Source organism: Molossus molossus, unplaced genomic scaffold, assembly GCF_014108415.1.
Source record: "Molossus molossus isolate mMolMol1 unplaced genomic scaffold, mMolMol1.p scaffold_m16_p_16, whole genome shotgun sequence".
Taxonomy (NCBI): domain Eukaryota; kingdom Metazoa; phylum Chordata; class Mammalia; order Chiroptera; family Molossidae; genus Molossus; species Molossus molossus.
The window spans coordinates 45,105,669-45,122,795 of record NW_023425351.1 but is presented as its reverse complement, the minus strand read 5'-3'; the positions used below and the strand labels follow the sequence as shown (position 1 = coordinate 45,122,795).

Genomic DNA, 17,127 nt, shown 5'->3' with positions numbered 1-17,127 from the left:
AGCTTGAACAGAAACTTAAAAGCAAGTTATAGTTTTCATGAGATTATTTTATTTTTCTGGTATATTTGGAACATGTTTTCACAAAACAGAAGCTGTTTAAGATGCAACCTCTGGCCAAGATTCTACTTTGTAAAAGTACCTGGCATTAAAATCTGCTGTGTTCACCTCCAGAAATGCTGGCCCACTTTCAATTTTAAAAGCCCAATCAATTCATTGCTCTTCAAAAAAAAAAAAAGAACTCTCTTCTTCTAGCCTTCCAGACAGCCGAGGGGTTAGTGCCATGAATTGGCCATGAGGCCATCCACTGTTCCATCGGCCTCCTCATCGGGAGGATTACTTTGTTAAAGTCACAATGTGTCTTGTAAAAGGCACAAAACTCAATAATGCTACGGGTTGACAAAAAGATACTGATTTTGAGATACTGTAAAAAAAAAAAAAATCTACCCTGGCCAGTGTGGCTCAGTTGGTTGAGTGTCGTCCCGTGCACCCAGAGGTCGCCAGGAACCCCCTCAGGGCACTTGCCCATTGGGGGGAAAAATAGTTTTAAACAGACTGTTCTCCTGGATCAAACTAGATAAAAAAGGATAATCTATAAGGAACCCAGACCATAAGTTCAAAACCACTTCCAGAAGGAAAAGCAAGTCATACAGTAATGGGGAAGCAGGAACTTTCCCCAGTGGCCCAGAGCTCACAGCGTTTAGAGGACTCACCATAATTATTGACCCTCTTCCTTCACCACAGATGCTTAACTTCATTTGTTTCAGACTCCAGTGTTTTTAAATATTCCATTAAGTGTTTAAATACAGACTACATTTTAGTTTGCTTCCTATTTAGGCCATGATTGCCCTTCATGTGTAGTTAATTTTCTAGAGTTCCTAATTGCCTTTCTCTTCTCTAGTTCACCTGGAGAAACTTAAATCTTCAGTGCATATGTGGCATGTCATAGTTGACTTCTTGATTCTTAAGTGTCCAGTATGGTCATGATTACATTTTTCTTGTTGAAGATGTTCCAATTCAGACTAAATATAGGCTGTTCCCCCAGGGTTTCTTTCCTCACAACTGGATTATTTCTCACATTTCTAGGTCTACCTATTCCTTGGATTCATTTTCAGTTTTACTAGAGTATATTTTTGACTTGTTTTTTCAAAATGGCAGGAGAAAGGCTAAGTCCTTGTAGGTCTTCATTTTGCTCTCATAATTAAAAACTAGATTCAAAATAGCTTCCATCACAGTTTTATGGGCTTTGTTCCACTGTCTTCAAACAACCTGAAAAGCAGATTCAAAGTCTGCTGCCATTTTGATTTTGATTCCCTTATAGGTAGCTTTTTCCCACCACTGTGAGCTTTTAGAATTTTCTCTAAAATGCCAGGTACTTGAAGAGCCTAAATTTCACAAGGAAGTATCCAGGTATTTCTTTTATTATGCTTTCTCTTCGGGCATTTTAATCTGAAGACTCAGTTTTATTTAACTCAAGAAAATGTCTTTCTATTATTTCTCTAAAATATTCATTTTCTCTATTGTCTTTGTTTTCTCTTCCAATAACTCTTATTATTGAAAGGACATTATGTCTGTCAGTGCTAAGTGATATTAGATCTCTTCTTTATGTTCTTAACTTCTCTCTCATCTCTTTTATGTACATCCAGAGAAATTCTTCAAATTTATTTTCATTTCAATGTTCAATCCTTTCTTACTGAAGGTTTAAAATTTTTTTTCTTTAACTTTTCTAAAATATTTTTGTTTTCTTACAGTTCCTTTTCATAGCAGCATACTATTGTTCTGGATGCAATATTCTCTCAAATCTCCCTAAAAACAATAATGGTACTTACAAAACAACTATATTCTGTGTCCTGTTCAACTCTATTCATTTGGCATTGGTTGTTCTGTTGTTCTTCTAGATCCTTCTCTTTTATGCTCTTGGTTTTCCTTAAGGAACTAGTGACATTGACTGTCTCAATCATATTTATAAAGGAAGGGCTGAGTTGACTAGTAGGGGTAGTTGGTGGGACTTCATTGGTTGTATATATGGGAATGTTTTTCTAGCATGCTTCCCATGAATGTCAGGGCTGGCAGTTAGCTCATGAGAGGCACATTTGACAGTTAGAAGCAGACAGGCAAGCTTATGACTGCCAAACTGCCAGAGTCAGCAAGACTTTCTTTTGGGGTGTGAGCCACACTGGTATACTGCCCTTCTGTGCAGAACTTGGGGTGAGTGGAAAGAGATGGGGGAAAGCATTCTGTAGGGCCCTTTTATTCATTACCCCAATGGCTCCTTCTCCCTGTGACTTCAGACGTAAATTCTTAGGGTTCTGTTGGGAAGAATGGCTCCCACCTCTTTATCAGCTCTCTCTAAAATATGTTTCACATGGTGGTTTTTATTGGCTCAATCCACCTGTATCTGTTAGCCATTTTCCAGAAATTCCTTAAAATTTCTGACTATTGATGATAACCCTTTCTGATTTCCTTCCCCAGTATACATTATTCCTTTTCACACCTATTTTCTGCCACTTAGGTGGGATTTTTGGAGGTAGGCTAGGTAAGCTTGCAGGCTTAGTCTGCCCTCTTAAAGTGAGATGTACTAGCATTTAGAATGATTAGTGCATGATTGGCACGAGGCCATGCCACATGTCTTACTCTCCATGAGGCCATTTCTCTTTCTTTCATGGCCCAGACAGCACTCCCAACCCTGAGTGTCCATATGATCAATGCGGATCATTTATACAAAGAAAGCAAAGTAAAAGAGGATGGGTCACATGAGTCATTTCCATCATCAGAACCAAAATATCAGCCTCCAACGAATACTGCCTCATCCTCAGGGCCTTACTCAGTCCCACCTCCTCTAGGAAGCCTTCCTAACTTCCCCAATATTCCTGGGTAATATAATCTCCAATGATCTATTATCCGCACGCTTCTACAATTTTCTGTATGTCTCCTGCATTGAACTTGAAACTCCCCAAAGGTAAATGCGGTGCCTTATTTCATATCTGCCTCTTCAGTGCAATCCTCGGGGGCTGGCATGTATTACGTGTCCAATACAGGTTGAATAACCTAGTGAATGAACGAAGGAAGGAAGGAACGAACAAACAAAGGAATTAACAAGCTTGATGTTGACCTTAGAAACGTGTGTTGTCTTTCCTTGGTGGAAATGAGGCCACTGACTTCCTTTATTAGTCAGGAGACGCTTTGGGGAAGGGTGTTTCAGGCAGAAGGAATGGTATTGGCAAAAGCTCAAAGCCAAACTGTGGCACAGTTTCTCGGTGGGATTGGTGGAGGTTGTTCCCAGAGGGCTGTAGACTATTGGTTCATTTAAATACCATCTCTAATTTCTGCCGTGCGCCAAGTGGCAGGGTGATTACAGGGTTCTTTGATCTTTGCCATGGAACACTTTTGTTCAGTGAGTGCAGATCTAATTAGAGCTGTTGGTTTTAACAGAAATGATGGTGCTTCAGTTCTGTAAGTGTCACTAAGGGCTCCTTCATGGTTCTATATAATCACAACTTAAAACCTATACCAGTATTATTTGCAAGTTTACATGAAAGGACGTTCTCTTTTTTTATTGTATCACAGATGTCCTCCTTTTTTCCCCACTGACCCCTCCTTCCCTCTCCCGCCCCAACCTACTGTCAGTGCCCATAGGTTGTGCATATCTGCATAAAAGTTCTTTGGTTTGTTTCTCCCCCCTACTCCCACCCCCCTTCCCACTGAGGTTTGTCAGTCTGTTCCCTACTTCCATGACTCTGGATTTCTTTTGGTCAGCACTTATTTTGTTCATTATGTTCCATAAATAAGTGAGAGCATGTGGTACTTGACTTTTTCCGAGTGGCTCATTTCACTCAGCATAATACTCTCCAGGTCCCTCCATGGCCTCTCAAAGGGTAAGAGATCTCTTTTTCTAACAGCTGCATAGTATCCATTGTGTACATGTACCACAGCTTTTTTATCCATTCGTCTACTGATGGGCACTTGGGCTGTATCCAGATCTTAGCTATTGTAAATAGTACTGCTATGAACATAGGGGTACATATATTCTTTCTGATTGGTGTTCCAGGCTTCTTAGGATATATTCCAAGAAGTGGGATCACTGGATCAAATGGCAGTTCCATTTTTTTTGAGGAAACTCCATATTGTTTTCCATAGTGGCTGCAACCGTCTGCATTCCCATTAGCAGTGTGCTAGAGTCCCCTTTTCTCCACACCTTCTCTGTTGCTTGAGAATTTGTTGATGGCTGCCATTTGGGTAGGTGTGAGGTGATATCTTATAGCCATTTTAATTTACATCTCTCTGATGATTAGAGATGTTGAGCATTTTTAAAGGATCTTCTTACACTTGTATTAAGTGTCATTAATTGTACTGAGCCCTTGCTTCACAGGAAGAGTACAAAACCACAGACAGCTTAGAATGGAGCTCTCCAGTGATCCCTGGCTCCTGCAGCCTGCTGGAAATTGGGAAAGCACCAGCCTGTTGGAGACAGAGCCCTGGCTGGCAGGACTTCCTTGCCAAATGCCTCCGACTTCAGTTACCACCTGAAAGTCCCCCCCCACCCCCGCGAGGTCTGAATGCCTTGCCTCCTGTTTTTGGTAACTTAATAAGAAACCACGAGTTGTCAGAAGCAAGTAGGCTTTCAATTTCTGGTTAATTAAACTAAGTCTTTTAATTTCAAAATGGGGCAGGTGCTCAGTAGATATTTGTCAAATGGGTGAAAGAATGAATGAAACATTCGAGGAGAGGTTGGGTTTGCCTTTTCTGAACGTGGAGTTAAGGAGCACATTTGCTAGGCATTATCCCAGGTAAGGGCAAGGATCTGCTTTTCAACACAGGCCATTTGCTCTCTCCAGTTCGGCTGTTTCCAGCTCCATCATGGACTCCACATGTTTTCCATCTCTTTGGGGATAATTCATTCCAGGATTTAACATGCTGCTAAAGACATCTCAGTGGCGTTCTTTTTTTTTTTTCTCTGTAAGAAAGGATTGTCTGGGGGACATGCCATTTCCTGTGGGCTCTTCACCTGCCACTGCAGAGTCCCTGACTCAAAGGGCACGTCCATCACACCCCAACATCTCAGCATCGAACTGAGCTTGTTTTTAAGAGTGAGGCATGTGGCCCCTCAGCACTGTCTTGTTATAGTATAGAGCAGGGCATTCCCAGTTCTGTGAATCAGGAGCTGCCTTGGCAACCATCAGTGAAATGCCAGGCCCTGCTAATAGGAAAACAAGGTCTAGGGATGCTAGCAGTATACAGTGACTGGCAAAAGGACACGTTTTTGGCAGCCCGTACTATGGTCAGGGCTGGAGACACAAGGAGAGAGATGACTGTATGAAGGAGACACAGGAAGAGAAGCCAGAGTCCTCTCACTCTTCAAAGTCCCAGCTGGATCTGAGCTGCTGGGTCAGCGGAGAGGAGCACCCCCAAACGGACTGCCAAGGGCCTTTGGTTGGAATCTTCCCCAGAGCCAGAGAGGAGAGGTGCAAGGCCTAAGCGCAGGCCCCCAGCTGCTGAGGTCAGAATCAAAGTGGTGTAATTAAAAGGTACAGATTTCTGAGGCTGAATTCAGAACCTTGGAATCAGATTCAATTTTGGATATCAGGGCTGGAGCTTGGAATCTGCCTCATCATGAAACTTCTAAGTGTGCCCAGCCGGTGTGGCTCAGTGGATTGAGCGTCGGCCCATCGACTGAGAGGTCCCAGTTCGATTCCTGATCAGGGCATGTACCCGGGTTGCGGGCTCGATCCCCAGGAGGGGGCGTGCAGGAGGCAGCCGATCGATGTTTCTGTCTCACATCGATGTTTCTATCTCTCTCTAAAAAGTCAATAAAAAACATACTGTAAAAAAACAAAAAACTTCCTAGGTGTTTCTTAGCTCACACCAATGCTTGTGAGCCGTCTGTCCATCCTAACCTTCTCACTCCGCGAGGATCTCCTGCTCCAGAAAGACTGCCAAGCATGTGGCCAGTCAGCGCATGACATGGAGACAAGCTGTGCTCTCACCTCTGACAAGTGATCCTAGAAGACAGGCGCTGCTTTAGGCCTTGAAGACAGGTCTTGCCTTTAGGGGTCAGTAAGTTACAAAGTCACGATCTGTATCCTCAGCCCCGACGTGGCCATCTAGCACCACTGACAACTGTTGTGGACATATTGCCATGGGCCAGAGAGACCAGACGCAAACAGGAGGTCATCAGCCCAGGTCACTCCCGCAGCTGCAAACAGCTCCGGGTTCCCCACTTGTGAGGAGCGACCGAAGGAGGGGCTACTTCTGCAACCTCACAACAGAATCTCCAGACCCCCTAGAGTGCGGTTGTCAAATTTAGCCAATAAAAATACAAGACGCGCAGTTAAATTTGCATTTCAGATAAACATTATTATTATTATTATTATTATTATTTAGTGTAAGTGTGTCTTGTGAAGTATTTGGGACATATACTAAAACATTACTGGTAGTTTAGCTGAAATTCAGATTTAACTGGGCGTCCTCTATTTCATCTGGCAGCCTTACCCCTAATCCTATTTATGGACACTTTCCACAAGATCCAGGCTGTAAAATGTGGGTATCTGCTCACCATAAACTGACAAGAATAGAGGGCAGGGGCATGCCTTAGTGTCGTCCCCTTCCTTAGAAAGCCGAGTGCAGCGCTCAGCTCATGCCCACGTGTTGGGTGTCACTGTTACATGGTTCTGTTCAGAGGAGGCTCACCTCGCTGCTGGCCACATGGTGCTGGGGAGGGGAGAGCCTGGCTAGCAGAACGGACACGCCGCGGCCAGACCTCCTCTATCCATGGCGGTGAGTCTGCCGCACTGCCCGTGGTCTCCATCACCAGTACCATAAGACGGTGAGGGCAGGGCCTGAAGACCGTAGCTTGCAACCTAAATACGTCTCTTTCTCTTAGAGGTCTTTCTGGCTTTATGGGAGCAACCCTCACTTCAAATATCATGAGTTACTGTAAAGATTTTGTAAATTAAATCACATGCTGGTTAATTTTCATGCTGGTTAACATGATCATTTTAGAATTACATCTCCATTTTGGATTGATTTTTTTTTTTTTCCTTCCCAAGGGTAATAAGTTAATGAACTATGCACAAGGGAAGTTTTTATTTCAAGGAAGCTTGATGAAAGAACACTTTGTTTAGTTATTTCTTTCATTGTAGGTCCCCATTTTTTTTTCAAAGTCGGGGCACACCTGTTCCCAGGAAATGGTTTGTTAATAAGATAACATTGGTTTTGTGGGGTGTGCCAAAGAATCTTCAAGATATTGCATCCTTTTCTTTTTATTTATTTTCCCAAATTGCTGTCCAGAGGAAAGATACTAATGGGAGGAAAGAGGAGCAGCCATCTATTGGTAATTAGTGAGTCTGTGCTGTCTGCTTCACTGCATTCCACTCCGCTCATTATTGATAATTATTGGGGCTTTCTCAGCAGTGTTTATGAGTCAAACCACAGATCCCCTTGCTTGTCATGGAAGCATTTTAACTTTGCCTAAGTAATAGCCTATGGCCATCTGGATTAGTCATTTCTCATTACCTACCTTTGAGGTAAATCAGTATTAATCCCTCATTACTGAGTGAGAAAACCAAACCCCAAAGCTGGTCTGTCCCAAGAGCACGTGGTAATCAGAGTCAGGTCCATGACTGCTGCCCTCTTTCCTCCTCCGAGTAAGCATGCCTGTCATCTTTCACAGGCCTCCCTGGGATGTACAAAAATCACAGTTTAGAAAAGGCGTTTCCATTTACACAGCCAGCCCTATGTTTAGGAACCAAGTATTCATCTCTTCTCTCATGTGAGAATTGCCTAGAGCACTTCAATAGCATGCCAGTAGTGGGGTCCCTTTCCTAGGCATTCTGAGTCATTTAGTTTGGGGTGCAGCATGGGCACAGTTTTTATTTAATAATAATAGTAAGCTTCCATGATGCTCATGTACAGGGAGGGTTGAGACTAAAGGCCCAGGCAAAGTAAGCAGGGGTTCTTAGTTGGCTCAACTTCCAAATCCAGCTCAACAGTCTCCCACACACAGGTCTTCATCATCTTACCATTAGAGCCCCTACACATGGAGCCTGTGGAGACATGTACATTGAGCCTGGGTTAAAGCATTCTGTTACCAAGAAGGAAACATTAGCAGAGAGTGGTTTACCAGTTAACCCCAGTAGAAATGCTTCACTCTGATGAAGAAACAAGGAGAGAAGGACACACCTAGGGTATGATGTGCTGACCAGACGGATGAAGGAGGGGTGGTGATGGGAACCCTGGGCTGCCCCAGGATCATGACCATGCAGAAGTGCCATGCTCCTGGGCAGTGGTTTCAGAAAGTGAATAAGTTAGGGGTTGGGGGGCCAACCAAGGGAGGCGTATTGGTTCAGAGAAGCATGCACTCGGAGGTCATACTGACTCTGTCACTTAAGCTCTGTGACCTTGGGCAAGTTACTACTTCTTAGATGATCAGTTTTCTAATTTGGAAAACGTAAAAACTGCACCCACCTTTTGTTGGGACCTAAAACAAGACAATATGTGATATAACACATCAGTGTATTCTGGCCTTTCTAGAGTCAACGGATCACTTATGTTTTCTTGATTAAAATGGGGATGGACCATTACTCTCTCCAAGGTAACTAATTCTCACAAGGAAATACATGTTAGATTTAAGGTGATGAGCCATATGTTGACATGGAAGCAAGAGTGGATGAAACCTTACAAGGGAGTCCCTTGGCCTCAGAGTTGTAGGGTAAAGTTGTGGGGCCCAGGATCAGGCTGCGTCCTTGGACCAAAGGCTGAGAACAGGCACCAGGAAGCCAAATGAGGGTAGGGTAAAGTTGTGGGGCCCAGGATCAGGCTGCGTCCTTGGACCAAAGGCTGAGAACAGGCACCAGGAAGCCAAATGGGGGTGTGATAAGACTTACCCGAAGGACACAGAGAGCTACCAAAGTCAGAGCTTATGGAGCCAGGTCCTAAGAAAATCTATGACCCAGAAACCAGGAACAGCGCCCAAGTCTGAAGGAGGCAGTTTCAGGAATAGCCTTCGAGGGGCCACTGTTCGGAACAGCCTGCCTTCTTCATTCTCTGCCTCCTTGGAGAGTGCGTCAGCCTAGGAGGTCCCAGAAGTGAGTATCTTAACAGTCTTTCTGATCCATATGTGTGCTGCTAGGAAAATGCACTTTCCAAATCAGGGCCCTTGGACTCTGCTCTAAGACTGTGGACCAATCAGCATAGCAGGACCCACAGGAAGCTGGTTCCATAGGATGTTCCATGGTAAACATATTTATTTGCTGGGCGAATGAAATTTAACGCGTTTCTCTATTGGAGGACTTTTCAGTGCCTTTAATTTTCTTGTAAATGTCAAAGAGAAGGATATGGTGATATGTGTTTTCCAAACTGTTTTGACTATGGAACCCTTTCTTCTTGGGAAGAATCCCCAACTCCTATGGCTCTCTTGATATCTTAACTCCTGGTGCTTCTGCCTTAAGGTCCCTTCCTTACTTCTCAGGGGTTTGTAGAACCCAGTGAAGGTTGTGACCTTATCCCCAAGTCCCTCCCACTGAGGGACAGTCACGAGATGAAGCTGTAAACTGTGTAAAGGCAGGACCATGCCGATCTCATTCTCCCTTTCAATGGAACTGAATTGGGACTCAGTGCCTGCTGTTGGAATGATTATTCATTGAATCGATGAATGAAATAATCTAGTTCATGCCAAACTCCAATTGCTGCCTTATATAGTGCCTCGGTGTTAAATACTCAACTGACCCATCCTTTCTGGGGAAAGTGCGTCCTGAGATTATCTTGTTTGGGATGAAAAATTGGGAGATGTCAGTTCTGGGCCTAACTTGGTGCTTTTCTTTTTCACTTATCCAAAGTGACCTCGCAATAATCCTGCCCAGCGCCCTTCAAAACAGCCATGGAAGTAGTTTGCAGAAATTAAACTCTCCAAAATATCATCTTAATGATTTCCTTAGGAACTAGACCCATCTTTTGACATTCTGCTAGGCCTGTTTGTATCTAGTCTGAGCCTTTCTGAGAATCTAGGCATGTGGCAATAAAGGCTGCCCCCAGGTGTGTTTTATAACCACAGGCTTTGCAAGTTTAAATGGAAGAGAGAGAGGAAACAAGAATGGGCAATTTTCTTTGATTCTTTTATTGTGGGTAGTGTTTATTTTAAGCAGTTTCCCAAGTAAGTAAAGCCTTCCTTCTATGCTTTGTGCTAGTGCATTCTTGGAAGGATGCATTTAGTGAGTTTCCACCCACCTCACCTCCTCCCTCCCCTGGACTTCTGTGGAGGTACCATGATGCCAGTGTGGTCCCTGCTGAGGCTCTGCAGAGGGCCCCTCAGACCCAGCTGAACCAAAGCGCCGCCGCGTATGGCAGCGAGGGCCTGTGCTGCCTGTGGGTTCCCTCCATCTGCACCTGCCCTACAGCAGGTCACATTATATTTTTATTTTCTGGAGGGGGTAAGTTGAAGGAGAAGCAGCAGCTTTGGTGAGGAGAACCCGGAAATCAGCTCAGATCTACAGCTGCAGTGCCTAAGAAAAAGCTCATTTGTCTGAACTCTGTGCATAATAAGTTACGTTTGATTTGGGAGATTAAATTTAAGCCTTATTAGCTACCCTTGATAATGTATAAATGTAGAATGACCATATAGTCTAAAGATTTTCTCTATTTTTTAAACATGTATATGAACAGTCTTCAACTAACATAAGGATTAAGCCACACTTAGTGTTAGATTAAACGAATCACTGTGTTTGAAAATAAAATTATTTGAAATCAAGACTTTAGGGAAATCTGAAGTGCGGCTGACTCTGCCCTGTGCCCTGAGGGAGAAAAAACGAGACTTGGAAGTTTACGCTGTTTGCCAAGTGAGTCCCCATTGTCCCAGATGACAGCTGGCACACACGGACAAGTCACTCACTCTAACTTTACTTTTTCCTGGTAAAGGAATAGCACCTATTTGCCAGCCTACTTCCTTGCAGGAAGGCAACAAGGCGTTTGTATAGGGAATCTGGCATTTAAAATGATTTTTTCTATGTAAATTGTAACTATCAAAGAGAAGAAGCCACCAGTTTACAAAGAGATTGTAGGTAACGAGGAAAATCCAATAGAAATAACAATTACAATACTTTTGGCTAATGAGTATAATGCCAGCTCGAGATGAGATTTTTTAAAAGGGAGTTAGTCTAGAATGCCAAGCATGTTCAGGGTTTGGAGTTCTTGATGGGAGAAATGATTAGTACAAGAGAACCAACTGATGCCCTTTGGCTATTCCAAAGCCGTCTGACATCTGCACAGAAACAGGTGATTGCGGTGTCCAGCTGGAGAGCACAAGCCACAGAGCAGGTTTCCTGAAAGCCACCGCTTTCTCTCTGAAATGTATGGCCACGAAGCATGCATTTCTGGGATCTGATGTGTCCTGGCTTATTCAAATAATGATGATAACGTGAGGAACCTTCCAACTACAGGACTCTTCGTCACTCTCAATGACAAGAACAGCGAAAGCCTTGTCGATCTGCTAATGATCTTCACTCCTGTCTGAATTCTGTTCCTGGGCTGCTGGGTCTCGGTCGGCGCTCGTCTGCTCCCCCTTCCGTCCGCTGGCCAGCATCATCCAGCGTCCTGTGAGTGTGAGTTAATTCGCTTATCTGATTTTCCTTTTCTGCTCGGTGGCTAATTTTGTTTGAGATTTCACAGTGCTTCTAACTGTATATACGTAAACAGAGACACGCTTCTCCCCACGTCATTTTATTAGAATCAACATTAGGAAGAGTTTTAAACTTTCCTACAGTTGAGCTGATGAAAGTTGCTATTGTCAGTGGGTGTTGACAATGTTCACAAGTGTCTCAGCAAAAAGGAGACTTTGCATTCACCTCCCACCGGACCTGCCTGGTTTAGACGTGCAAAGCTGTGGGTCAGTGCGCGAATGTGTGTCAATCAGATGACAGCACGCCTCCTTAGTTCCCAAGGTAAAGGAAAGTGGCCGTTCTCTCATTTTGGAAATATCTAGAGCGGCCGGTGCAGTGTTCACGTCAAAGCTCGCGATTGTATTTTAATTCATTTTCTTTACGAAGAGGGAGAACCAGGTCCATCAGAATGTCACCGATGGATTGTTTGAAACACCAAGAAACATCAGTTTTAGGATTTAAGTAAATTGGGTATAAGACTTCAAGTTTAATATGAACGATGCTGTTATAAGATACTTGGGACAGGGACACTGTTTTGGTTTCCTGCGGTCACTGTAACAAACCACGACAAATTTAGTGCCAGAGACATCAGATTTATTCTCGTGCGGTTTTGGAGGTCAGAGCCTAAAATGGGTCAGCGGGGCCGAGTTCCTTTCTGGAGACACTGGGTGGGAATCTGTTTCCTTGCCTTCTCCAGCTTCTAATCTGGAGGTTCCCCGCATCACCTGACCTCTGCCTCTGTTGCCACATCTCCTCTGACGCTACCACTCCTGCCTCCTTCTTATCAGGACCCTTGTGATAACACTGGGCCCCCTGCATAATCCAGGAGAACATACTGTCTCAAGATTCTTAGTTATATCTGTAAAGTCTTGTTTGCCATATAAGGTAACATGTGCACACATTGCAGGGACTAGGATATGGACATCTTTGCCTACCACAGATCACTTCATTCACCCTTTCTGACCAGTTTTCTCACTGGTCTTCCTGCAAAGCTGAAGGAGTGTGTTACAGCTCCGATCTGCAGGTGTGGGCTGTCAGTTTGAAAATACCATCCTGCAGAAAGACCCACTACGAGAAGAAGGCCCACTCATGCTTCGGAATCTGCTCGGTCCAAGGGAAACTTCCAGTGGACACCAAACTGATGTTTGCTCCTTTCCCACCAAAGTCTTGCCAGTGTCACATGGAGCTCACGACACAGAAGCCAAAGCAGGAGAGGTAGCACATAAACTCCAGGGCTCTGGAAGAAAGAGATCCACATTCCCAATCTGTCCCTTCCTGAGTCTGTAATGTTGCACACGTTTCTTATTTTAATAAAATCTCAAGTTCTGTGTCTGCAAAAGAGAGATGATTACTTCCAGAATTGTAGTGAGATTACAAAAATAAAATGTGCAAAATGCTTAGCACATGCCTGGAATTTAATTCTTACCCAAGGAGTGGCGGTGATGGCCGGTCCTTACACCAGGCCTGCCCTTGCTCTGGGCTGCCCAGTACGCCAGAGGTAAAGAGTGGACACAGCAGGGCAGAGGGCACTGGAGTAGAGAGAGCTGCAGATCCAGCTAACGACCCCCTTCATCTCTGTGTTAAGAAATGAAGCAGACCACCAGCATCATGCAAAAGAGGGAACTCTGCTCTTACATTGAACTTGCAGCATTTGCACATGCAGAGTCTGAGAACTGAGTAATAGGACCCAGAAAGGGAAGGCCAACCCCAGCATGGAATGGTCTAGATTGTGACCTTCTCAACATCATAGGGTAGAAGAGGAGCTCTGATCAGCTCAGCCCATGGGAGTTCCCTTAGCCATGCTGGTCAGGACTCACCTGTTCTCTGTAACATTTACAGCTGTATAAATCACCAACTGCTTGCTTGACTTACTCTTAAATAATGGATAATACTATTTTATCCCAGAGTGTGGTTTCAGCTTTATTCTTAATAATCCACTTTATTATTATCCTAAATCTTGATTTTAAAAACCTCCCCCAGATATTATATATATGATTTTGGACTAAGTGAATTCCACCTACAAAAACACTGATGTTTATTGAATATTCACTCTATGCCAGTCATTGCATGTGCCAACTGCCTAAAATGTATTTTAATACCTATTCCTTGCAGTAATTCTATTACAATTGATTTACTGTTACATATAAAGAAAATCTGGAAGGATATACAATAAATTGTTCATTATGCTCTTTGAGGAATGGGGTTGTAAGATAGTTTATGTTATTCTGTATTGGTTGAATATATTTTCAATGAGCATGTATTATTTTTATAATTACAGAAAAAAATTAAGATTATAAATGAAGTCCAGTTGTTTCCAATTTAGAATGGAATTTACTGTTTATTTTTTTTCCTGATGACCTGGTTTCTAGTGTTTTCCTTAATCATAACTCAGAGATGATGGATAGACCCCTAAAAAATTTTAAAGAATGACTTTGTGACTGCGCTAAATATGGGCTATTTTGTGCGAAAACTCTCCCTAAAAGTTATGAATAATTGAAAATAAGTTGTGTTGGGGGCTGGAGGGACGTGCAGTAACATTTTCTGGAAGCACAGTCAGTGTTCTCTGCGGGCAGACACGGGTGCGTGGGCCTGCCGTGGAGTTCTTCGTGTGGGAATTAGAAGGACCTGTGAGAACTGAGCGGTAAAGGAGGTGAGGAGAAAGGCGAAGTGTATGACGTAGAGGTCTGCAGGCTAAGCAAATTATCCTTGGGCTTGTTTCAAACGACTTCTTGATCCTCATTTCCAGTCAGTCTGGCACTCCCTGAGATGGCTGTTTCCAGGGCGCCTGGTTCTTAACTGAGGGGTTCCTTAAGCCCCTCACCTGCTCTCCTTTGCTGTCCCCTGAGGTGTCAGGGTCCGCTTGCACAGGACGCCGTGTTTGGAAGACACGCTCTCGCCTCTTCCCCGCCCCTCCCCCACATGTACATCCCTTGTCTCCCGAGTTCAGGGAATTTCCCTCCAGCTTTATAATCAAACCTCATACTGAGCGAAAACAAAGATTCCAGGAGCAGCTTACTGTTCACTGAGAAAAATAAATCATGTATATTTAAAACAGGGTCTGTAATATTGCAGCCTGATTTAATCTTGGTATATTGGATTTTGGTACCTGTTGGGGTTTGACCACAGCCAGAGACCCCAGGAGCTCTCATTGCCAAGGACCGCGGTGAGCTCTTCCCACTGCAGCCGCCTCCAGAACAGCGCCCCCTCAGGTTCATGCGGCAACTACAGGAGCAGCAAATACTTATGGAACTCTTTGGATCCATACCAGTGTGGTAGGTAAGAAAGGCAGGACTTCTCTCCACTGACATGCCCAAACTGAAACTAGAATGTGCACATCACTTGTTCTTCTCCCTGGATGTCATGTAAGTGCTCTTTGCGTGGAGTTCTGTGTACAGAAGTGCTTGTGAGGAAGTTGTATCATGCGCCTCCTTCCTAAAGGTTGGGGCCCGAGAAGGATGCAGATCTCTTTGCACAGTACTCTGCACGGTTGGGAGGTTCCTGCGGGCTGTGATGAGAGTCCTGACAGCTGACATTTGCCCAGTGCTGTCACAGGTCTGATCGCCCGGCCGGAGGCAGGCTCTGTTATAGAGGCAACAAATACGCCGTCGTAGGTAAGAGTCCCTGCCCGCAACTTGAAACAACCTGGGTTTCAGCCCTGGCAGAGCCACTGACTGATTTGGTTTTGTCAAGTTTCTCACTTTCTCTTAGCATCTGTTCCCTTGCACAAAAGACAAAGGTATTAATATCTACATTGCAAAACCATTTGGACGATTAAATGGGTTGTCACGTGAAAGCACTTAGCACCGCAGTGAGGTGCTCCGCAAATGGCAGCTGATGCTATTAATGACATGCTGTTAGCGCTCCCATTTTTTTAAAAAATCTTTCTTTTGACCCCCCCCTTTCTCTGCCAACTGCTGTCCTTTCTTCTTGCACCCCTTTTAAACACAGCTCTTCCAAAGAGAGACCGTGCTCACTGGCTTCAACTTCCCTCCTCACCTTGGCTCCTAAACCCACTCCAGTGGGCTTTGGCCTCACCTCTCCAATGCTACCTTTGTTTTACAAGGTCACCAGTGGCCACTGTATTGCTGAACGCAATGACGTTTATCAATGACAGCAACTAATCAGCAGCGTTTAATAGGCGAGATTACTCCTTCCTCCTCAATAACTGCCACTTGGCTTCAGGACAACACTCTTCCTTGGTGTCCTTCTGTCTCAATGGCTGCTCCTTCTCAGTCTCTGTGTCTGAAGTTCCTGATCTTTAGACATTGCAGGGACCCAGGACTTGGTGACAGCTCCTCTTTTCTATCAGTATTTATTCCCGTAATGATCCTACCCAGTCTTCTGGTTTAAAATACTGTTTTTGCCAGTGATTCCCAAATGGATGTTACCAGCCCTAAACTAAGTCCCAAATTCCAGACTCACATCCAACTGCTTACTGGACTCTCCACTTGAGTATCTGTCGGGCATCTCAGGCACCATGAGTTAGTCAGGGTCCACCAGAGAAACAGACCCGATAGGACATATGTACATATGTATGTGTATATTTATATAAAGGTTATAGATAGAGGCAAGCCCCACGGTCTGCTGGTGAATCTGCAAACTGGAGACCCAGGAGGGCTGATGTTTAGTTCCAGACTGACTCCAAAGGCACGAGAGCCAGGAGAGCTGATGATCTAGTTCTTGTCTCAAGGCTCACAGGCCCCAGACCCAGGAAGAGCCTATGTGTCAGTGTGAGTCTAAAGGCAGGACAAAAGCCAGTGTTCCAGTTTGATGGCAGACAAAGAATTCTCTTTTACTTGGGGGGCGGGACGGGGGTTGTCAGCCTTTTTGTTGTAGTCAGGCCTTCATCTGATTGTGTGAGAGAGGGAAATCTGCTTTTCTTGGTCTACCTATTCAGATGTCGACTTCATCCAAAAGCACAGAATGCTCAGAACAATCACTGAACGAATACCTGGGCATCCTGTGGCCCAAACTGACACATAAATTAACCATCACACCCAGCATGTCCAAAAGCTGGACTCCTGATCTTTTGGACAAAAGTTGCTCTACCTACACCTTTCCCTGTCTTTGGCTGGCAACTGATTCTTCCAGTCTGGCTCCAGCCAGAGACATTGTAGTCACCCTTTCACACCTCACGTACCACCTGTTAGGAAATCCTGTTTATTCTGCCTTCGAAACGTATCCGGAATTCCACCGCAGCTGGCCCCTCCCATCGCTGCCGCCCATGGGACCTGCTGTGCACGCACGTTTGCGCTGCTGCCACCAGTACTCCTGCCCTCCTCTTTCTTTTTGTCCATAAGAACGCCTCACCTTTTATACACCACACAGTGTCCTTATTTATCCCGATTGCCATTTTTCTGTCTGCGCTGGGTAGAATGCCTAGAACAGTGCCTGGCATGTAGTATATGAGCAATAAATGCTTGTGGGATGAGTCACCCTTGTAGAAATGAGAGAACGGAGGCTTACAGCCGTTACGCAATTT

General features: G+C 44.4%; 1 protein-coding gene across 5 annotated transcripts in view; it reads left to right on the top strand.

Annotated features, from left to right (window-relative positions):
• Positions 1-17,127, top strand: part of NCALD (neurocalcin delta) — a 163,466-nt gene that overhangs the window by 91,988 nt on the left and 54,351 nt on the right. The window contains exon 2 of one of the 5 annotated variants that reach the window (XM_036263938.1): positions 11,427-11,582. The exons of 3 other annotated variants lie outside the window; for them this stretch is intronic. The gene's annotated coding sequence lies outside the window, so the exon portion shown is untranslated. Of the gene's footprint in view, positions 1-11,426; positions 11,589-17,127 lie in introns of all 5 variants that reach the window. One more of the 5 variants, XM_036263939.1, reaches the window with a different exon arrangement.